General features: G+C 33.9%; 1 pseudogene; it reads right to left on the reverse strand.

Moving 5' to 3' along the window:
- Nucleotides 1-1366: 1366 nt before the first annotated feature.
- LOC132363309 (T-box transcription factor T-like) lies at nucleotides 1367-19716 on the reverse strand (annotated as a pseudogene).
- Between the last annotated feature and the right edge of the window lie 5197 nt (nucleotides 19717-24913).

Genomic DNA, 24913 nt, shown 5'->3' on the forward strand with positions numbered 1-24913 from the left:
TTCAATATTTCAACTCTAGTTTACCACACAGATATGACAGGAGATAAGATTTTCATTTTAAAAAGGTTACTTTTACAGTCTTAACTGTGGGTGGATTAAAAAGGGAAGTTTACTAAGTCAGAGACTTTTATAGTCCAGACAAAAAATGCTAAACACAATCAAGGGCGCAATTGGTAAATCTGTATTTTACATTTACTTTTTTCATTAGCCTAAAAATAGTCTCTAAAAATAGTCTATTAATTTAAAAAAATTAAGAAAAAAATTACTGCATTTTAATCTGTCTTTAAGAGGCAGACTTGAGGAGATACTTAATAAAGAAAAGTCATTTAAATCATTTATTAGGTTTTTAAAAAATATACGTATGTAATAAGAGTTCTCCATCCTAAAATTTATTTTTTCCTGGAGTGAGGGCTGAGCTATGTAACTTTTGAAAATTGTAGTGGATTATGTTTAAGTTACTAATTTCAAGTACTGAATCCTCTCACTAAATCTTTTTAGAACTGTATTTAGTTTTTCATTGTTGTTGTTTCTTTTTTTTTTCGCATATTGCCTTTATTTTGCAGAAAATGTTTTGCTGATTGTCTTTGGCTATTTTTTTCAGAAGAAAAATATTGCTGTTGTAGGTTTAACAATACAAGAGGCAATTACATATGCTCAAAATAAACACATTCTACTGGGCAGAACGGTGAAATTTCCATTTCAGTTAAAGTCTGTTGTCCTCAACTATGAATTTATTATTTTGTCCTTAACAGCTCAACTGTAAGTATGATAGCTGTCACAAAAGGGACCTGAAAACTACTCTGAAGCAACAAGGAATGCAATTGAAAGTATGCTTTTTATTTCACTAAATAAGACGAGTTGAGTTTATTAATTCTAGTGTGTCAAATCCTCTATATGCTGTATGAGACACAAAAATATAAGTTTCTGGATCTTAGCAAAGAAAATTTTATTATGATCAAGTAATGGTGATTTAATAGTCCAACTGAGTTTTGTTTCCATACTTAAATTCATCTGTAGCATATAAACACAACATAGGACTACACTTGTGTTGCAGATGATGGGTGGGTTTATTTTTTTGATGAACAGCAGAACATATATTCTTTTTCATATTTTAAAGTGAAGTTAATAAGATTTTTTTTCTTTCTTGACCTATGAGACTGTCATTTTGTACCTAGATCAAATCAACACTGGTAGACATAAAAAAAAATAGTGTATATTTTAAGGAAAGGCTTTGGTTTACATGGAAGGTGGTGACAGGGATATCCATGAGGTTATGAGGCCAAGGTGTGATATTGGCTGTCAGGAATATCTGTGGCCATGACATGGTTCTTATAGAGTGAGAATCCTGAGGAGAAGGGACCTGAGATTATTTGGGTAAGATAATGTTCACTGGGAAGAACTGGACTCCCAGCCCGTTAGGCAGCTATTCTGTCTGAGACCCTGGTGTGAAGGTGCCCTGCTAGCTGACCACAGGTTGGGGTACTGATGCAGCCCTGTTGTGCTCAAGAGTAACATGATAGTATGTACACACATGCTGAGGCTGGGCTAAGTTCATGGGATCAGATCATGGACAACTTGAAAATGAATTGTCAGAATAGGTTGGAGAATTTTTCCAATGAGTGTATGGGCTAAGTATGAGCTTGTCCAAGTGGGAAGGGGGCCTAGGCACAGCTTTGAGGACAGGGACAGGGAAGGGTGAACTGTGGTTCCTCAGCATAGAGCATTTTTCACAGCCATGGGTAGAGAAAAGTGAGACAGGACCTCCAAACTGAGGATAGGGGTTGACAGCAGATAGAAGGAACTGATTCCAGGGATAAGCTACTTCCATTAGTAATACCCAGGTTGCTGTTTGTCTCTGGACTCTTCCATCTTATCTTTGTGATCCCTGCTTCTTTTTGCATCGCAGCAAGTCCTTGCAAATCAGTTGTATTTAGTTTTAAGAGCTGTAATCTCTTTCTGGTAAGCCTTGACAGATATACATTGGGTCTTGAGAATGCCGTGGCTGGTAGTCATCCCCTGTAGACCCTCAACTCGTACTACATGAATTTAGAGTTTTTATTTATGTAAGGAGTTCAATATGCACATATGGCTTGGGCTGACCCCGCAGGCACCCACTCTCTGTTCACACACTTCCAGAAGTGGTTGCTCTCCATCACAAAGTCCAAGATGAAACAACACATGGTGTTCGGGTCCAGGCCAGACGTACTCAACTTCAGCACTGGGAACATCCTCCTGCTGTTATTGGTGACCATCACCTGGTTGGTGAGCTCTCTGAAGTGCAGCCACGTCTAACTTTTCTTGGTTGACACTGGGGTCACCCTTCTCCCGGCCAGCATGTAGCTCTCACTCCAAGGAGCTCAGCTGGTGGTCCACTCTATTGCAGGCTATTCTACAAGTTCTGGACACCAAGGGAGCTTGCCGTCTTGCTGACACTTCATGGCCCTCCAACCCAGACTTACTTACCCAAGAGCCATATTTAACTCCTTTCAACAGCCACTCTTCCAAGAAAAGGAGCAGCAAAGGTCCGCAGTTCCCAGGCAGAGACCTGTGAGAAGGAGACTTGAAGGTAGGGGAGGGGCAGAGGGGTGAAGATAGAGGATATTCCCTTTGAACTCCTGCAAGGCATGACTAAAGTAGGTCTTTGTGGCATTGGATTTGCTTTAAACCATTAAAAATCAGACTATTGACTAGCACACAAATATTTATAAAATATACAAATAAAACTATTGATATCTTTGAAGCCCATTTTTAAACAAAAGGAACATTTTAAGTGTGTCAGGATATAAATTATGGGTACCTCAGGATTATTATAACTTTTCTATAACATTTTATTAGATCTGTATGCCGTTTTTAAAAATGTTGGCCACTGATATTTGAAATTTGATAGGTATTTATAACGTTTCCTCAAAGGATTCTTATGATAGCTGAAATTTTTGACTATTTAGACAGACACTTTTGGCTGGCTACTCGGTAAAGTACCACATGCTGTGATTATTACTTTTTGTGCTTTCCAAGTCAACAACCGAATGCCTGTGAACCTGACCTGCACAGAGTAGTTATTTTGGTTCTTTAAACTGCCTGCCAAACTGTTGCAGTAGCTTTTTGATATGGGCAGATGGCCACTTCAAAACAAATCAAAATATGATATTTGGTCTCTGAACTTACCTTTGAATTCAAATCTTTGAATATGAATGCTAGCTCAGATTGAATTTTGGGTCTGACTAACTGTTTTGATGTTCTTAGGCAGTTGCATGAAACATATTTGATCAAATAACTTAACATGGACTTCACTTCTTATTAGTTGTATAATATCCCTTCTGGTGTGTTAAATGCAATAAAAATTTTGAGGATATATACTAATATGTAGCTCCTATCCAGCATATGATGAACAAAATATGTATTAACCAGAGACATCAATCCATTTCTGAGGTTATGCACGTAGTTTACTGCTGAAATGCGGTAAAACTTTAAAATTTGTAATTTCTGGTCAGAGTTTATAAGAAACATGAATATGAGCAAAATAGGTAAATTTAGTGTTTTTTTTTTAACAAGGTAGGTATGGCACAGACTTCAAACTATAACACAGATTTCAAGCAAACAAGGGTAATTACATTGATTTAAGCAGTTCTTTCCCATTTATTCATATATTTTTTGGTCTTAATTCAGACCTAGCTTAATTCACCCCTCCCTCCTTCCTTTCCTCCCTCCCTTCCTTCCTTCCTTCCTTTCTTCCTTCCCTTTCTTCTGTTCTGCCTTTCTTTCTCCTATCTCTTTAAACTGCAGTCCTGAGTAAAACGGATGGTTTCAGATTAAACTACTTAATTACAACTAAATAGCCACTTATGTCATTAACCCAGCATACTTCCCTGGGCTACTCAGATCCAAATGTAGATTTCATATTTTCAATGGAACAATGTTTGTTAGAAAATATATTTCATATTGTATTATAATCTTTATAATGAGAAAAATGCTAATTAAAACCAAAACCATTAGTCACCTCTAAGATTTGAAATATGTGAAAAGTTTGATAACACACTGTTGGTGAGGCTAAGGAGGAAAGAAGCAGTCTAATATTTTGTTCTTCAACATGTAAAATGGGACAACATCTATGGAGAGGATTTTATCGATATCTAACAAAATCATAGCTGTATTTGGCCTTTGACCTATCAATCCCTCTTCCAGGAATCTGTTCCAAAGACCCAAAAAGTACACTGACATTAGTTTGAAATGACATGTGTCAAATGTTCTTCAATGTAACATTATCGGTACTAGTAACAAAATTGAAATCACCCCCAAAATCCAAACTTCTAACATCAAAATCCAACAGTTGTATAAACTGCAATATATCTACACAGTGGATTACTATGTACTTGTGCAAAGCAGTTGGGAAGATCTCTACAAAATGGATTAAACGGATTATATATTGTATATTTTGGAGTATAAATTGTTAAGTGATAAAAGGAAGTTGCAGAAAACTGTGTATAGTATGTCACCTTTTGTGTAAGAAACCCTCCCTTCCTTCCTTCCTTCTTTCCATCCTTCCTTCCACTCCTTTCTCTCTCTTTCATCTCTGTTTCTTTTCTTTCTTTATTATTTCACAGTTTGTGCTTTTTTTTTATATTTGCAAAAATAAATAAGGGAAGGAGAGAAGAAAAACTCAAAAATCGTTCCCTATAAAGTAACTGTCTCTCCATTCTTAAAAGTGGGATGTTGAAATCGTCTACTATTATTGCACTTCTGTCTATTTTTCTAGTCAATTCTGTCAGTGTTTGTTTTATATATTTAGGTGCTCTGAAGTTGCATGCATATATATTTGTAATTGTAATATCTGCCTGGTGATTTGACCTTTTATTATTATATAATATCCTACTTTGTTTTTGTGACAGTTTTTTGTTCAAATTGACAATAAATTTTAAGCATAATTAACTGTCATTAGCACAAATTCATGAACTGTATCTTCACTTTTCTCATTTTTTGAAACCTTATATTTATAATTGTAGATATTCATATTTGATAAATAAAATTATTTATAAGGAATTCAAGTTATAAATAAATGGAAATGTATCATTCAATTTTTTTTTCTTGCTAATGGAGGAAATTAAGCAAAACTAAGATTTTTAATTCATAAATATGGCAATAAAATTGAACATGTATTTAAAGTATTGAAATAGTATAACTGAAGAATAAAAGAAACATTATAATAAATGCTTTATTATCATTAATGTTAAATTCTTTTGATTACTGATTTTAATTGAAGATTTAAGAAATACACTATAAAAAATAAAAGTACATTATAAATATATTTGCATTATAAATCTATATTTAAAACTTGTAAATGTTGATAGAACTAATTGTCCTGTTGAATAATGGAATAGAGTTCCTCATCTAATTATTTAATTTTTATGATCCTTGTGAAATAACAGTTAACTATTTGAAACGTGCTATTCTTTTTGTTTGTGTTTTACAGAAAGAAATTGTATTCTGTCATAGCTTACATTTCTAAATTCAAAAAGGCAAATATTTCAAGACCTTTATTATCTTGATCATTTTGACACATTTAAAAATCATCCAATTTTAAGAAAGATGTCCTTACCAGGAAATGGTAAGTTCTACTGACAAGTTAAAACAAATGATCAATTATTATTTTTAATTATACTTGTTACTGGGAAAAAGAAATTGTAGAAAACTAGTCAGAGAAGAAAGATTATATCCTTTAATTTGTAATACATTTATTTGTAAAGATGGGTGATGTGATGCCTAGCTGTGAAAATAAGTAACATGGCAAGTAAATATTAAAGCCATGGAGGTGATTTAAAAATACTTGGATAATTATTGCAGATTATATAATTGTGGGTTTCTGGGGTAGGATTGGAGGTACCAGCCACTTTCCACTGGAAACAAAACTTCAGTGACTTATATTCTATTGCCAGAAGAACTGGGGAATTTAAACATAGAAATAGAGTAATTGGATGATTTATTTCATAAGCATACATTTTTAAATGTTGCTGATGACTTTTCTTGAAAGTAAAGCCAGAAGGATTTTAAGATTCTTAACTGTGAATATTAGAAATGATTATTATAATACTTTCCATGATAAAATTATTTGAAACTTACTCTTGTATATTCCCAATGAAAGGTGATTCTTATTTTTTTACTGTGGCTAATTTAATGAAATAATATTTTATACAAAACACAATTTTCCTAACTTGGAAATTATAATTAATTAAATTAAGAACACATTTGAGTTTTGAGTGTGGTCATTTAGACTGTGGGCATTATCAGGGCACAATAATCCACTTGGTGAAAATTTAGTCTAGTTGAAGGCCAATTATTTTACTTCCTTGTAATTCACATGATATGTGCTTGCAAATAGAAGCAGCCGCTAGCCAAGTAACTAGGGAGAAACAAAGAGCCTTGGGTGGGTGATATTTCAAATTCAACAGTATAAAGCAAAGAAAAATAACATATTTTAACACATAAAAAATGCAAGAAAAAATGTTTATATGCATGATTCCAGTTTGATAATTGTTTCTACTCTAAATTTTTTTCATATCAATTCAACAATAAGTACCTTCCTATCATATAAATCACTATCACTTATAAGTAAGTAGGGTTGTAGTTTTAAAATATTTGTTTTTATCAAGTAGTATATGCTCATTAAAAAAAATCACATGTTAAAGAATGTTTTATATTAAATATCAACAGAGTCAGACCACTTCTTCACTTCTAAGTCTACCCTCCAGATAAGTTCTTCAAAATTGTTTATATTTTGGTTATTTCCCTTCTCAAACAATATATAAGATATTTTCTGAATTTATTAATATCAGATAACATTTATTATTCCCCCAGTATCAAATATAAATATTTAACTCACTCAGGTCCTCTTCTCCAACTGTTTTATTAGCCAATTATGTTATTGTTTTGGTTTTCCTGTCAATTATCTTTAGTATAAACAATGTAATTAAACTCAATCATTTTCCTATAGTCCTTTAATTCAGTTTTCATACTTTATATGACAATTTTAATGCCCTTGCTTCTCTATCCAATTTTCTTCACAATCTACTTTGTGTAAGTTACACTTTTATCATAGCTCTTGGATTTTCATTCCATCCTTAAACATAGCATCTTCTTTCCATGGCCTGAAGATTGACTCAAAATTGAAAGTCAATAAACAATATTTTCATCATTATGGTTGCAAACATATTGAGCAATAAAATACCAATTATCTTCCCATCTTTAGGAGTTCAAATCCAAATGCCCCTTGAGGGAGAATGTTAGGCTGAAAGAATTTCCTCAGTTGGTAAAAAATCATTTAAAATTATATTTGGAAAATAATTTCCATCCTCAGTTTCTGTCAATTTTGGAGGTTATATTGGCCATTTAAAAATTGCATGTACTGCTTTTATTCTCAACATTTTTCAGTTCTAAATCATGCTTATCATTATGTTCTACTACCTTTATTTCTTAAAAGTACCTGTAATGATCTCCACTGGAATTTTATTACCTTCTCTGTTGGGTTTTCTCTTTGTCTTTCTTTTATTATAACTTTGTTTTGCTTAATTTACATATTAGTTCCTTTTCTTCCCTTAAGCTCATAATGAAAGATCTTCAGAAACTATGAAATTAGCAAGTAACATTTCTGAGTCTTAAGCACTATAGTGTTGATTTTATAGCTTAGGAGTTTCTTTAATCTCCTAAAAAGGAAATATATACATATATATACGTGTTCCCCCACCTGATTGGTAAATAGGACTGTCTTCTAGTTAGGTCTGTACTCAAGTGGGGTATTATAGGATGAGAGGCTACACACAGTAATCTCTTTTTTTCACCTGGTCATAGCAGTCTGCCTCGCTCTTGGTAGCACAAGCACCAAACTGACAAAGACTTTACTATGTATCAACATTCAGACTATTGATCTTATTTAGGATTTAAATGTTGTATTTAAATTTTAAGAAAAGTTTCATTTTGATGTAATTGTAGGTTCATTAGCAGTAATAAGAAATAATGCAGAGGGATCTCATGTACTCATTTCCTAGTTTCTCTCAATGGTGACATCTTAGATTATAGTACAATATCACAACCAGAATATTAATTTTTATGTAAGATGTGTGACTTAAGTCAAGGCTCAATTTTTTTTAACATATCAGATTGCTCTACTACCATTGGTTTAGAAGGCTATCTTTTCTCCATTGAATTTTTCCTTTCACTTTTGTCAAAAATCATTTGGGCATATCTGTGAGTTTATTTCTGAATTTTCTGTTCTCTTCTATTAGCCTATGTATCTATTCCTCCACTCACACCACACAGTCTTGATTACTAAAGATAGTATAAGGATGAATTGGGAGATTGGAATTGACATATATATACTATTGATACTACGTATAAAATAGATAACTAATGAGAACCTACTGTGTAGCACAGGGAACTCTACTCAGTGCTCTGTGGTGACCTAAATGGTAAAGAAATCCAAAAAAGAGAGGATATATGTATACGTATAGCTGATTCACTTTGCTGTACAGTAGAAACTAACAAAACATTGTAAAGCGACTATACCCCAAAAATTAAAAAAAATAAGATAAAGCAGTAATAAAAAAAAAGATAAAGAAAAAAAGATAAGGCTTAAAATTGGGTAGACTGGCTCCTTCTGCTATATTCTTCATTTTCCAAATTCTTTTAGATCTTTTAGTTCCTTTGCTCTTTTCCATATATATTTTTAAATAATCTGGTCTATACAAAAATTCTTGCTGATGTCTTGATGAGAATTGTTTTAAAATTAAATATCAATTTTGGCATAATTGAAATCCTTACTATTATGAGCTAAATTGACTGTCCCCAAAATTTATGTGTAGAAGTCTTAACCCCCCAGACTTAACAATATGAGAATGTGACTATATTTGGAGATATGGTCTTTAAAGAGGTATTTAAATTAAAATGAAGTAATTAGGAAGGACTCTAATCCAGCCTGATTTGCAATTAGGACACAGACACACATAGAGGAAGACTGTGTGAAGGTACAGAGAAGAGATGGCCATTTACGAGCAAAGAAGAGAAGCCTTAGGCAAAATAAAACCCTGCTGACATCTTGCTCATGGACTTTAAGCTTCCAGGATTGTGAGAAAATATCTTTATTTTATTTATCCTACCCAGTCTTTGATATTTTGTTATGATAGCCCTTGCAAAACTAACAGTTACCAAGCTGAAGCTTCCAATCTATAAACACTGAATGTCTTCCATTTATTTAGAACCTCTTTGATTTTTTTCATTAGTATTTTATAGTTTTTTGATGACAAGTCTTGTAAATATTTGATTATTTGGATATATTTCTATATTTCATTTTTTGAGTGATTATAAAAATCTCACTGCCCATATGTTAATTCCTAGCAAATAGGTTTACAATTAATATTTTATGTTTGTTTTATATCCTGTATCTTTGTTTAACTTATTAATTCTAGAAGGGTATTTTTTTGAGTATATGTGTATTCCTAGACTTCAGTTTGTATATAATCATATCATCTGCAAATAGAGACAATTTTATTTCTTTCTTACCTACATATCTGTCTTTTAATTATTTTTCTTGCCTTACTGAACTTGCTAGAACATCTCATACTATGTTAAATGAGTAAAGTGAGAGTGAATATCCTTGCCTTGTTCCTGATCTTGAGGAGGGAAATAATTCAGTCTTTCATCATTAAGTATAACGTTAACTTTGGGATTTTTGGTTTTGGTTTTCTTTTTGTTTTTGATTTCCATAGATGTTGTTTATCAAGTGGAAGAAGTTACTCTCTATTCCTATTTTTCTGAGAGCTTTTTGTTTGTTGTTTTTACAACATGAATGGTTGTGAAATTTGTCAAACCCTTTTTCTGCATTGAATTATATGACCATGAAATTTTTTTTTCTTTAGGATTGGGTAAATTACATTGATAATTCTTGAATATTGAACTGGCTTTACGTGCTGAGAATGAATATCAATTGGTATTGGTGTATAATTATTTTTATATATTGCTAATTCTATTTATTAATATTTTGCTAAGGATTTCTACATTTATTTTATGATGGAAATTGGTCTGTAGTTTTCTTTTTGTGTATTGTCTTTTTCTTGTTTTGGTATTACTATAATAATACCGTCATAGCAATAGAAATAAAAATCTAGTATTTTACTTCAAAAACTGTGATCCTCATGAACAAGATCTGTGATTTCTGTCATTAAAGATGTGGGGATAGGGAACTAACAAGCCATTATTTTTAAGTTTAACACTTGTAATTTATTCTCTGGAATGATATGATAATTTATCATATGTGATTGCCAATAGGTGCATTTTACAACTACAGTAAGGGGTGGTGGGGAAGTACAAAGAGATTCTTCTAATACCAGACACAAAACTGAATTTCTGTGTAATTTAGAACAAATTGATTTAACCTAATGGAATTGACATTTCTATGCTGTAAAATGGGAATTATGATGCCAACTATTAACAGTATTGGGTAAATCAAATGAAATAATATAAGTAACATCTTGTAAGAAAATAGATTTTTTAATAAGCTCGGTGAGAAATTAACTATATCTCTATTCTCTATCTATTATCTATAGAAATAGAAAAAAATAGAAAGATGGATGTGAGCTGGGGATAAACAGGATTTCCATTTCCAACATCCATCATGTCCTTAAAAGAGAATGTAGACTAGGTTTTGGTGGGTTTGACAGGAAAGTCAGAATCCAAGTTGCTCATAAATATTTCACAGGAAGGACATAGATGCTGCTTAAAGTTCTTTCTGAATGGTATTAGGTGACTTGATTATGAAAAAGCTTTGAGCTTAGAAAAAATGAGCTTTGCGTATTGACAAGAGTCCTCACATGGGAACAGAGTCAAAATTAACAGACTCTGCAACCCAAAGGAGGCTGGCTGAATATTCCCGCTACCTTTGCTCTGATCATGTGACCACTTCACGTTTCTGTCACTTTCATTAAATAAAAATTAATCTTAACATATTTGGGCAGGAGTAGGGGTGGGTGTCTACTCTGTCAATTTAAAAAATATCCTTTAGTTCTCATCACCTAATCTGTTGATTTCAGCTCCATTTCCCCCCTTTTCTTTCTTTATCACTGCCTAGCCTTGTCCCCTAGGAGTTTCAGACCTTGTTATTCATAAATGGCATAACTTTGTGCACGCTTTTCCTTTTTACTCAAAAGTTTTCTTTAAAATCAAAGGATTACTTGGCTGATTATAAAATTCTTGCATCACATATTCTTCCTCTCAGTATGTTTTAGATACTGATCAAACTGTCTCCTTGCATGAATATTACTGTGAAGATGTCGAATCCATCTTGATATTTCACACTAGTAGGGGGCATGAGTTTTCCCCCTCCTACTCCTAGGATTCTTTCTTTGTACCTGAATTTTAACATCCTTACCAGAATATGCTTTGATTTGGAATGGTAGGTATGAATGTTAGGTTTCATTATTTCTTGGAAATCTATGAGCCCCTTCAGTCTACACATCAACTTGTCTTTATTTCAGAAAAATGTTGAAAAAATTATACTTTAGACTCTTTCTATATTTTCATTTGCTTAGTTCTTCTTAAAAATATCAATAATGCATGTTAGATATACCTTTTCAAAGTCTAGCATTCCTTCCGTGATCATGTTTACATTCCCCTTCTCTCTCCTCACTCCACCTCCCTCCCTCCCTCTCTTTCTTTCTCTCTGAGTCACCCTCATAACTACTTATAAACATCTAACTTTTTCCACCTATATCGGGCATTTTTTCTCTACACTGGCTTTTCATTTTTTGTCATATTGTGACATTTTGCAACTCAATTCCATATTCTTTGAACATCCTATAAAGTCTCTTTGGAATACTTTTTTCTCATTATTCAAATTTCGCTTATTACTTATAAAGATGATATTATCTATAAATGCTGTGAGAATAATGAGAAGCACTTCTTTCATTCCTTTGTTTTACTGTAACCATCTTTTCATCGGAAATGGCCGTTTACTGATTTAAAGAAAAATGTTTTGTGCACAGAGCACATATCATTTTCTTCCCAAGTATGATCCATCTTTGAATTATTTTTGCTGCTTGCCAGAGATGTTGGCAACTGTGGTAACTGGGACTATCTGGGGCGTGGACTCAGAGGTGTTGACTCCAAACTTTTCCTGAACAAATTGCTTGGGTGACAGAAAAATCTTCTTTGGTATTCAGCATATATTTGGTGGATGTGAAAACCATTCAGTATTTAAGGATGGGGAAATTTATAGCTGATCACGGGTGACTAGAGTGATGGAATGGCTAAAGGTGTTAAGGGAAGAGGAGGGTTGTTCTTCATAGATCTAGAAACTGTCACTGCCTTAGGCTACAACTCATGTGGCTGTTTTCACTCCAGAGCTGCTGACAGCATGAGGGGCAAGCTCTCTGTCTGTGTCTGCTACTGTTAGAAATGTATTTTGCTGTTAAAGCAAAAACCAGGAGCCTACTCTCCCATTGCTGCTAAATTACTCTCAAAGTTGCTGACATTCACTGCTGCCTAAAATCACCTTTAAAAAAACAGCTTTATAAAATATAGGTTAAATATTATAAAATTCACCCATTTCGTAAGCATTTAATTCAATAAATTTTTGTATTTGCAGAGCTGGTCTGCCTTTCTTTGTCTCCATCCCTGCATACTCTTCTCCTAGAATGGAGGTTCCATGCCAAGAAGAACATGAGCAAGATGCCTTCCTTTGTCGTTATGGTACTGCTACTGTCACAGCCCCTAGGTGCTGAAAGAAACTGAAATAGCAAAGTAATATTCTGTTTCTTCTTTCTTCCTTCTAAATTCTATCTAGTGCCTCCAATTGGTAGAAACCAAGAGAAATTCAGAAAGCTAGGGTGTCTGAAATATGTGGCTTGCAGGTTTATCCCTCAGAAGTACAGAAGAAAGTGCAGAAAGGAAAGTATAATATTGAGAGCCCATCGTATTGAAAGCTAGAGTGTCCAGAGCACCCCTCAACTTATAAAATTATGGATTGCCTCCTCTATTCCTGTCTTAGCCCATTCAGGCTGCTATAACAAATTACTGTAGACTGGGTGACTTATAAACAACAGAAACTTATTTCTCACACTTCTGGAGGCTGGGAAATTCAAGATCAGGTGCCAGCAGGTTTGGTGTCATTCATTTATGAGGGATCTGCCCTTATGATCTGATCACCAACCAAAGGCCCCACCTCCAAATGACATCCCACTGTAAATTAAGTTTTAACATATGAATGGGGGCACTAACATTTAGTCTATGGCAATGCTTTTCCTTCTCTCCTCTTTTCAGCTTTCAGTGAAGCGACTTTCAGGCTAGGAAAGAAAGTGTACAGATGGTTTTATTTATTTTTATTATTTATTTATTTTTTATTTGCCAGGTATCTGCTTTTCTGTCGCAAATATCTGGGTCCCATCAGGATGTATTCCACAGTACCCAGAGCCTTCCTATAACTCTTGATGTCTTAACTGTCATTTTGTAGAGATTATGCAGAATAAGATACTTAATTTTTTGGAAATGTAGAAGTATCTTGGAGACTGAGGATGTTTGTGAAAATAAATATCATGCATTCTTGTTTAGGTTAATATTTCATATTTTTTGGCTAGTATAATTCTATTTGTATCTTGAAATTTTTTTTTTCTGTTATATTAAAGCTTGAATTTTCTACTATTCTTTTGTTCTTTTGGGCATTTGCCAGGGGTTGAAAAGATGAGATTGAAATAAAATGCTTTTATTCCACTGATTTTTAACAGAAAATTTGCATTCTCCACTTCCAGCCTGTCTGAAACCAGTTTCTAATTGTATCTCAGGAGAAACAATACTGTTCCTTCACCCAGTAATTTTTGTTGTTGTTGTTCCAAAGTTCATATCATGGGTCTGTCACAGAAGCAAAATTATAAATTGCAAGTCATTAAGGTATGGTGAATGCCCATCTGTGTAAGATCATGTCAAAGAAATGTTTACCCAGTTGGCATATCACTGGCCAATCTACTATCTACTAATGTATATAGTATGTGTATTAATATCCTAGGGCTGCTATAGCAAAATACTACAAGTATATGACTTAAAGCAACAGAAATTTATTTTCTCACAGTTCTGGTGGCTAGAATTCTGAAATTGATGTGTCAGCAGTGCCAGGCTCCCTCTGGAGACCCTCAGGAAGAATCCTTCATTGCCTCTCCCTAACTTCTGATGATCACTGGCGAACACTTGGCGTGCCTTGACTCACAGTTTCATCCCTCCAACCTCTGTCTCCACCATCACATGGCCCTTTACCCTGTGTGTCTACCTCTCTGTGTCTCTTTCTCCTTATAAGGACACTAGTCATTGGACTCAGGGCCCACCTCAATCCAATACGACCTTACCTTAACTTGGTTAAATCGCAGAGACCCCGTTTCCAAATAAGGTCACATTCACAGGTGCCTGGGTTCAGGACTTCAATATATCTTTTGGGGGGACACAATTCAGCTCACAACAGTACTAGATATTATTAGTAGCATGGAGCTGGAAGATCTGGTAGATTTTTAGACCAATGGCAGCCAACATACAGTATATTGATATTTATATCAAACTGACTAAAATTACCTAAAAATTTCCAAAAATGAATAAATCTTCAACTTTGAAACTACTCACCTGCTTATTCCATTTTCTATTCAAAATAAATATACAAAGTATGATGTGTGTGTGCGTGCATGTGCTATATGTATCTACATGGATTTATGTGTAGGACTTTTCAAAATCCTCATTTCTAATTTACAACTGTAAAACTGAATTCTGAAGCTTAGACTAGAAAGAAATCAGGGTTTCACGTTGAGGTGGTAAAGTTACACATACATCAATTCTGATAACTAAATTATTCAACCAATTACTTTTTTTTTCTTTTTTTAATTGAGATACAATTGACATATAACACTGTGTAATTTTAAGGTGTACAGTGTGTTGATTTGATGCATTTATATATTGCAATATGATTACCACCATAGTGTTACCTAACACCTTTAATGTGTCATATAATTATCACTTCTTTTTTTGTGATGAGAACAATTAAGATCTAGTCTCTTGGTAACTTTGAAGTTCATAGTACGGTATTGGTGACTATAATTACTATGCTCTACATTAGAACTCCAGGACTTATTTATCTACTAGTTGTAAGTTTGTATCCTTAAATAACATCTCCCCAATCCCCCAACCTTCAGTCCCTGGTAATCACTATTCTACTCTCTGTTTTTACAAGTTTATCTTTGTTAGAATCCACAAATAAGTAATATCATACAGCATTTAATCTTTCCCTGTCTGACTTAGCTCATTTAGTATAATAAAACAGGGCCCATCCATGTTGTTGTAAATGGCAGAATTTCATCTTATCTCATGGCTGAATTATATATATATACATATATATATTATAATTATAATGTTAATTATAATATAATATAATATAATTATACATATACATACATATATATTTTACATCTTATTTATTCATCCATTGATGGACACTTCAGTTTTTTCATATCTTGGTTATTCTGAATAAAGTTGCAATAATGACAGAAGTGCTGATACCTCTTTGATACCTTATTTTGATGGGAAAAGAATACTCTCTTCAACAAATGGTGTCTGGAAAACTGGATAACCACATGGAGAAAAATGAAATTGTACCTCTATCTTATACTCCTCATAAAAATTAACTCAAAATGGGTTAAACACTTAAAGATATGACCTGATACTATAAAACGTCTGGAAGAAAACATATAGGGAAAGCTCCTTAACATTGATCTTGGCAATGATTTTTTGGATTTGACACCAAAAACACAAGCAACAAAAGCAAAAATCAACAAGTGGGACTATATCAAACTAAAAAGCTTCTGCACAGCTAAAGAAACAATCAACAAAATGAAAAGGCTACCTACAGAATGGGAGAAAATTTTTGCAAACCATATATGGAGTAAAGGGTTAATGTCCAAAATATATAAGGAACTCATACAACTCAATACAAAATAATCCAACTAAAAAATGGGTAGAAGAACTAAGTAGACATTTTCCTAAGAAGACACCCAAATGGCTAACAGGTACATGAAAAGACGCTCAACATTCAATCTGGAACAATTCTTGAGTGTACAAATCCTTCACCTCCTTGATCAAACTTATTACCAAGTATTTTATTCTTTTTGATGTAATTGCAAATGAGATTGTTTTCTTAATTTCTCTTCCTGATAGGTATTATTAGTGTATAGAAACACAACTGACCTTTGTATATTGATTTTGTATCTTGCAACTTTACTGAAACTGTTTATTAGTTATAACAGTCTTTTGGTGAAGTCTATTATAAATATTATATCATATCATCTGCAAGCAGAGACAATTTAACTTATTATTTTCTGATTTGAATGTTTTTTATTTCTTTTTCTTGACTAATTGCTCTGGCTAGGACTGCCAGTACTGTGTTAAATAATAGCGAGAACAGGCATTCTTGTCATGTTCCTGATCTTAGAGCAATAGCTTTCAGCTTTTCATCACTGATTATGATGTTAGCTATGGGCTTGTTATATAAGGCCTTTATTATGTTGAGATAAATTTCTTCTATATCCACTTTGTTAAGAGTTTTTTATTATGAAAAGATGTTGAATTTGTCAAATGCTTTTTCTGCATCTATTAAGATAATCACAGGATTTTATCCTTTATTTTGTAATGTGGTGAATCACATTGATTAATTTGCAAGTGTTGACCCATCCTTGCATCCCAGAAGCAAAGCCCACTTGATCATGGTGTATGATCCTTTTAATGTACTGTTGAATTTGATTGACTAATATTTTATTGGGTAATTTTGCATTTATGTTCATCACGGATATTGACCTGTAATTTAATTTTTTTGTATATCCTTGTCTGGCTTTGGTATCAGGTAATGACGGCCTTGTAAGATGAATTTGAAAGTGTTCTTTCCTCATCTATGTTTTGGAGAAGTTTGAGAAGGAATTGTATGACTTCTTATAACATTTGGTAGAATTCACCAGTGAAACCATCTGGTCCTACAACCAAAGATAGGAAATCTGAGAGGAATGAAATATTATGATAAAACATCATATCCTAATTAGAGAGCCTAATTGAAGTTGGGGAACAAAGTCTTGGTTTCTGTGGCAGTAAATTACTCTTAGTTTGAGTAAGAGCTTCTCACATACCACTATGTTCTATTTAAACATGACTAGGATTTCAGGTGATCTTATGACCAGAGCTACTCATCATCAACTGGGCATAATCATATCATTAAGCCATAAAGTCAAGTGGGCACAGCAGAAGTTGACTATATAATGAAAATGATACATTCAGACTTAGGCCAAACAGTTATGAAAGGATCCAACCAGCTGCATGTATAAGTCACCTAGATTCCTGAGCCACCTACAACAGTGTGGACTGTTACTTTTTCACTAACCCTCTTGCCTTGAGTCCATTCAAAGATTGTGGATGGATACTAATTTTAAATGGTCTCCATGATGGATGGTACTCGTACTTCCCCTCTCTTAGAGAAGAAGTGATGGCAAATTTTTCTCCCAACAACGCAGGACCCATTTTGTGACATGAGAGCTAGAACTACTGGAGGAATAAGATATCTTAGTGTTACAAATGGTGGACTGTTTCTATATACCACTGTAGGAGCTCTGTTTTACTCACTTTCATTCCAGCCACCACTGAAGGGAACTGTTCTTCAGCATACAAGAGTCTTGCCTCAAATCACAACAGTTGACTTTTGCCCCTCACCATGTGGTTTCTCTGTTGACTCTAAGGCATGAGGTAAGATATAACCAAAGGTGACTAGACCAACTCATTTCAGTATTTCCTAGTCTTTCCCATTTTTAGCACCAAAAGGCTCTCAGGACCTCCTCAGTCCCAGGAATACCAGGATATTTAATCATTCTAAATACAACCTGGCTGCCTCACATAGGCAACATATTTCTTTTTGCTCCTTGGTCCTGAAATACACTTCACACTGCTTCTCAGTCCCTTGGAATCATGGAAGTAGCAGACCCTAGTGATGGAAATATTTGGAATATCTTTCTTTCGGCCCTCCCTTCAGTTCTGTTTCCTTCTACTATTTTTCACCATTGTTCCCTGAGATCACCTCCCCAATAATGTATTCACATATACCTTTTTTTAAACTGTTCTTTCATAGCGAGTTGCTATAAGATGCATGCTGTATTAATAAAATACAGTTATACTTGGATTTGAAGTACTAAAGGAAGCTGAAATGATAGTGAAAGGCATGGTGGATTTTAGATACGAATGTACGTTTTTCAGATATAAGTTTCTTCTAAATGTTACTTTGAAGTTAAAAGAAAGTAGACTATGAAAAAAAATTTAAGAGTTCAGAACATTATCTTTTTATATATATAAAAAGATGCATAATTTGAATTGGGATTGAATCCTTCTTGAAAGATCAGAGAATTAGATCACCTACCTTTCCTCCCACATTTCCACCCATTCTCTTCCAACTTTTATCATTTCTGTTACTTAAATTTTTCTGCTCTAGCCTTAAATTCCACAGTTGTTTTATATAAATTATATTTTAAAATAGACTAAAGTCCTTTCACCATATAAGGTCAAATAGAGATTGCTTTAGGATCTACATCACTTCATCCACAGCTGTTTTAGAAATATTCTAACCATTATAATAAACATAAAAAATGCCAGAATGTTTCTGATATTTCCTGTTATTATATCAATATCAATTCAAATGTACTGAAGTCTTACATTTCTTAGTTTTCCTTTGTAGTGAACATGTTGGGTCCTTATCATAATTCAGCAGGACCACCAGTTTCTTTGTCAAAGCTTCTCCAGTCATGAGTTACTTTTTCACATTTATGTCTTAGTTCATTGGATTTAATTGTCTAGTTTTTTTCCCTCTTTGTTTTTAATATTTGTGAAAGCCATTTGCAGGTGTCTGAGTTTCTGCATGTTTGTGAGTGCTTGAGTGTTGCTTTTATCCAGTTTAAAAAAAAAAAAGGCTGGGTAGAAAATTTTTATTTCACACTTTCTCTCAGAACTTTTCAGACATAACCCTTCTGTCTTCTGTGAAGAAATATCACATTAGCCCTTTGCTTGCTTCTCTATGAGTTTTTTGTCTGGTTGGATTTTGTCTTCAAGAAAGACCAGTGGGTGTTAGGTCTTATTTTTTAGCTTTTCAGGTTTGACAATGTATATGTTCTGGTTTCATAGTTGAACAACACCTTAACTAGGTATAATATAGGGTCATATTTTATTTACCTGAAGAAAATGATAATGGCTCCTTTATCTTCTGGCTCTGAATGGCACTCACAAGAGATCTGTGCCCAGTTTGAATTTCACCTCATGAAATCATATCGCTTTTTTCTGCCTGGTTGCTTAAATTATTTTTTATTCTTGAACTTCTACAACTTAAAATGGATATGTCTTGGTGTCAGTTATCTGTATCATTTCCCAGTGTGCTCTTGTAGGCTTCAAATTCAGTTATTTCCTTCTTTTATGAATTTCCTTTCAGAAAAAAAAATGTTATTTTAAAACATTTTCTTCTCACTGTTAAGGTGTCTAGAAATAACAATTATCTTTCAATTGGATGATTTTTTCTGTCCTCATTATCTGTTACCTCTTCCTAATTTCTTCAAATTATATCATTTTGTAAGTTTTTACCTTTCTTTTTGTCAGCGATTCCATTTCAGCTGCATCTATTCTCTTACTTGCCATGTCTAATCATTTATTAGTTTTGTGTGAGATTTGCTTTTTTCTCCATGGGCTTCCTTTTCAATGTTGAGCCCCTGTTTATTGGGTTTATTTTATCATTAAGTCTCTATGGAAATATTTATTCTATACCTTGAATTAGGTTTTCTCTAATATCTGGCTCTTTTCTGTCTTTTTCATGCTAGGTTTTCTTAAAAAAATTGAATGAATATTTTTCTGTAGTTGTCAGGCAATTTCTCTTCTCCTTGGCCATACTTGTGGAAAGCTCTGTTTGTTACTTAGTAGGAGTCTAAGATCCTACTATTTGCTGCAGGACAGGTGAATAAATCAAGAGACCAAGTGTTGGGGCAAGGAATAGCAACTTTATTCCAAAAGCCAGCAGACTGAGAAGATGGTGGGCTAGTGTCCCAAAAAATCATCTTACTCGAGTTATAATTCAAGAAGGTGAGGGTGTGTGGTGGTTGTGCAAACTTCTTGGTGCCTGAATCCTTTGTTCTTGCAGCTGTCCACCCAGTTCTGGTCACAGTGTTCCTGTAAACTTCCAATACGACAAATATTATTCTCTGCTCTGCAACTTTTTAAACTCTACATGAATGGAAAAGTGTTATACCTTTACAGATCAGAGCCTTGAGAATGGGCTATCATGTATATTTCAGGCTCTAAGCAACATTCTTTTAGGTATTTACTTGTAGCAAAAGCAATAGAACACAAAGGTTAAAGTAAAAGAAATAGATCCAATATGGAGTCAGATTTGTTCTTTCCTATTACATGTTCACAGGTTCCATTTGCTAGCATATTATCATTAGTTTTCCTTGACCCTCCTTTTCTATCTTAGCTGAGACCTATCCTTTATTCTGTTTCTGATTCATTCTGAAGCTTACTTGGAAAAGCTGGGCATTCCATCTTTTGTGATACTGTTAATTATTTTACTAGTATTGTGAGTGAATTAATTTTTTGCATGTGTTTTAAATTTCCTGTATTGTGGATACACTGGGCTCCCAAGACTCTTGCCTTTGTGAGAGAGTTCCTTCTAGTTCCTCAGTGAACCTTCCCTGCTCTCTGTTCACTGCAACCACTTACATTTGCACTCCCCCTCACTCATCCTTGCATGACTGAATGGTAAGGATAACCACGGGTATAGCAAATCTTGTTAATCAACCACAGAGAAAGTGGGGATTTTCAGTATTCTCTTCATGCCTCTATCTCCACGCAATGTCTTTTCTGCTCCAAGTAGCTCTTTAGATTAGAAACGGTCTACCTGCCCCACTTGGAATATTTGAGTAACACCAAACCTCAAGTGACTAAGAAATTATAAATTGGAAATATTATAATGTAGCAAGTCTATAAGTGTTGAAACAAAAGTCATTAAATACAAATATTCTCAGTTGGAAACTCATAAGAGGATGTCTAATTTATCATGTTATAGAGAGGTAAACACTGATAATAACAAAGGGCAAAAATGGTCACTTGAGTCCCAGCCAAAAGGCACTTGTTTTAAATATTAATTGAAGCACATGAACAAGTAAACATTAATTGAATAATAAAAGTTATCTTTGAATAATTGGTTTGATGAAATAATAGATTATACTTTTTGGTCTAGAGAGGGCTTGTGCTTACATATCTCATCTCATTTAAGCCTTTATCACCTCTCAGGCACATTTTACAGATTAAGATATTTAGGTAGAGAAAAGTAAGCAATTTGGTCAAAAGCACCCAGGTAATTAAATGAAGTCAGATTTCCAAGGAAGCAGGTTAATTCCGGAGTCTGCACCTAGTCTTGCACCCCTCCTCCAGCCCCTTTGAGAATGGATAGATTTATCCCCAGCCTGTAGCCTCATGTCTTACCTCATTATTCTTTTCCTCATATATGTCTATAGAATCACTGCTGTATAAAACTTTCCTTATATGCATGTGGGCTAATATTTCATAGTTTGACTTTTATATATTTAAGTTTCTTAATTTTTGTTCACATTCACTATACAGTTTAGGTGTACACTCCTTGAAACTCAAAGGGGAGATAAATCCACTCATTTTAAACTCCCCAAACACAGCTTTTTATTTTTCTGTTAGCATTTATCTTTTATTACACAAACCCATTGGCTTATGTGTAAATGTCCATCACTTATCTCTAATTTCCTTGAAGATACAGAAGATTTCTTAATCCTTGTTTTATTCCTAACCCAGCACTTTGCTGGTCACTTAGAACTCAGTTAATGTTCAGTGGATTTGATTAAACAACTGTGAGAAGGTTCTAAATAACAAATAATTTTATGTGACAAAGGAACACTTTGATATAAAGAATACTACTTGAAATGAGCCTAATAGTAGCAGTTGGAGAGGAAAATAAACATATATTTCTTTAGCAGCAACTTGAAGATTTATGTACTTTCCATATACTTAATTGCCCCCCTTTCTAGTCACCAAGAGTCAGGAATTTTCAGTTACTGTCTCCACAGTTATTTGGTTCTAATTGTGACTTAACAGATTTGCTCTTCTTCAAGAAAGGTTTGAATCTGCTTACCCAATAATGCAATATTCTTAGTTGTTCAATGAAATGGATAAAGTAAGTGATCAAGATGCAAACCTTACTCATTATAAAATTGAGGAATTGGTCCCACAGTTACCTTTAATTTCAGTCACTCCACAATACAGGATGAAATATATCATTATTTTCCAAAAATAGCAATATACAGAAATAGAGTGTGCCCTAAATCAATACTCATCTTAAAATATATTGAGAAGAGGGTGCTAAACTAACATGAATATTTATTTTACAAGGTTGCTTTGAATTTGACTTCCTATCTTCTAACTGTATTTTTTTTTTCTTTTCTATCATCATCCAAGATAATTTTCTTTCCCATGAGTAGTCCTAAATGGTTTCTTTACAAATCTATCATGGTAGTTTTGATATTAATTTGGGGGCTGGAAATAGCAATAATAATAAATGTATGTAGGGCATTCCAGTGACTTCTGGAGAGACATGTTCTCCTGATCTGAAAGGCAACAGGAAAAGGAGAGAGAGGGCACAGCCTCTGAATGTTTTTATGTTTTTGCGGAAATGCAGTTACCATAGAAATTCAATGCAGAGTCACGTTAAGGGGTTAAAATATATAAGCAACCCATCTTAAACATACTACATAAGGAAAAATCTGAATTTTGTTATATCTAGTGTAACACATTTAAATTAACATTACTATCAAACCCTCAGTAATTTGGCATTGTAAATCTCTTAAAAACAAAATTATCATAAATTTCAAACAAATAAGTCTTTCACAGCTTAAAAACAACAAACAAACAAAAAATGGGTCCTCAGGTTAGGATTCAATGTGACTTTTTTCAATTTTGAAAAACTTATGAGTTTAATAGGAGTTAAGAAGAGGAAGGACAGGGGAGAGATTGCTAAAGGATTTCTTCTTGGGGTGATGCAAATATTCCAAAATGAGACAGTGGTGATGCTTGCAGAACTCTGTGAATATACAAACAATGAACACTTAACCACTAATGCTAAGCATTGCACACTTTAAAGTGGTAAATGTATGGTAAGTACACTATATTTCCATAAAGCTGTTATTTTGAGAAAAACAACTTATGATAGGCAGTCTCTTCCTGGGTGCTGGCATTGTATATAAAGATCATATACTACCTAGTTCCTGAAATGTGACCACTTTTCTCTCTAATCAAACTCAGGAGTATATTTTTTCTCTTTGAGTACAATTAAAACAAAATTTTTAAAAGTAAATGATTCAAAACACAGTTTAATTTATACCAGAACATGAATTTTATTAATTTGTAATTAATTTTAAAAACTGAATAAGACTATAACTCTTAAATTTTTATCTAGATTTACTCATTCTGTTTCTTTATCCATAAAATGGGGGCATTTACCATATAATAAAAAAACATGTAAAGCAATTAGAATTTTTCCTAGTTCCTAGAAGGTGCTTTGTAAATATTTATTATTATTAATAAGTAATGCACAGGCCATAATCACTTCTCCAATATAATATTTTTATACTTTACCAAATAAATTTCTTATTTTCCAGTAAGTATTATTTTTTCCTCAATTTTTTTCACAAGTTGTCCACTCGAGAACACAGAATTTTAAACACCAATCTTCAGCTCAATTAGTTTATAAAGTAGGTGTGAAATCACAAAACTTCAAGATATTGTTTATTTTTTTCAGAAATCACAGGTCTTTTCAGGAATTAGGAGGTTCCCATCACATATGAAAACAAAGTAACATTGTTAAAAGAATACCATTCAACTGGCATAAACACTGAAACATTTTTTAAGATAGAATTCTTCAGTTTTATAATTTAGTGAATTCTAAGCTCCTATTTAACATTTCCACACCTAAAATCTTGATATTAATCCAATTCCTCATGCTCAGTTCAGTAATGATTATGCATTCTCATTATAAAATTAGGAACTTACCCAGTTGTACCTGTGAGTGGGTGAATGCAGCAACCCCAGCCAGACAGAGGGGTGATTACCAAGGTCTCGGTCCCTTTAGAAATTTAAGTTTGGGCCACAACAGGGCCAGATTCATGGGCATTTGACCTGGGCAGTCCCACAGGTCAAATGAAGGGCCCCATACTTGAAAGAACCTCATGCTTGGTTTATTGCTCTGCTGTCACTGTTTTGAAATTCTTAGTAATTTTTGAACAAGGAGTCCTACATTTCATTTTGCACTGAACACAGCAAATTATGTAGCTAGTTCTGGGTCATAAAGCCAGGTAAGCTACCAAATCCTGTGGTAATAGTTAAGGGTAGGAGGAAATTAGTATAGGTGGTTGAGGAGGGAGAGGATGAGTATTAATTGTACCCTGAACCTACCTGCAGCAATGGTGTCTGTACCTCTTCCCACTAACCTCCCATAAGTTTCCCCTCAGAAACACGGACAAGAACTACGGAGGAGGGACTTCCCTGGTGGCGCAGTGGTTAAGAATCTGCCATCCAATGCAGGGGACACGGGTTTGAGCCCTAGTCCGGGAAGAATCCCACATGCCACGGAGCAACTAAGCCCGTGCGCCACAACTACTGAGCCTGCAGTCTAGAGCCCATGAGCCACAGCTACTGAGCCTGCGTGCCACAACTACTGAAGCCTGCGTGCCTAGAGACTGTGCTCCACAACAAGAGAAGCCACTGCAATGAGAAGGCCGCACATCACAATGAAGAGCAGCCCCCGCTCGCCGCAACTAGA

The sequence above is a fragment of the Balaenoptera ricei genome, chromosome 3 (assembly GCF_028023285.1).
Source record: "Balaenoptera ricei isolate mBalRic1 chromosome 3, mBalRic1.hap2, whole genome shotgun sequence".
Classification (NCBI taxonomy): Eukaryota; Metazoa; Chordata; class Mammalia; order Artiodactyla; family Balaenopteridae; genus Balaenoptera; species Balaenoptera ricei.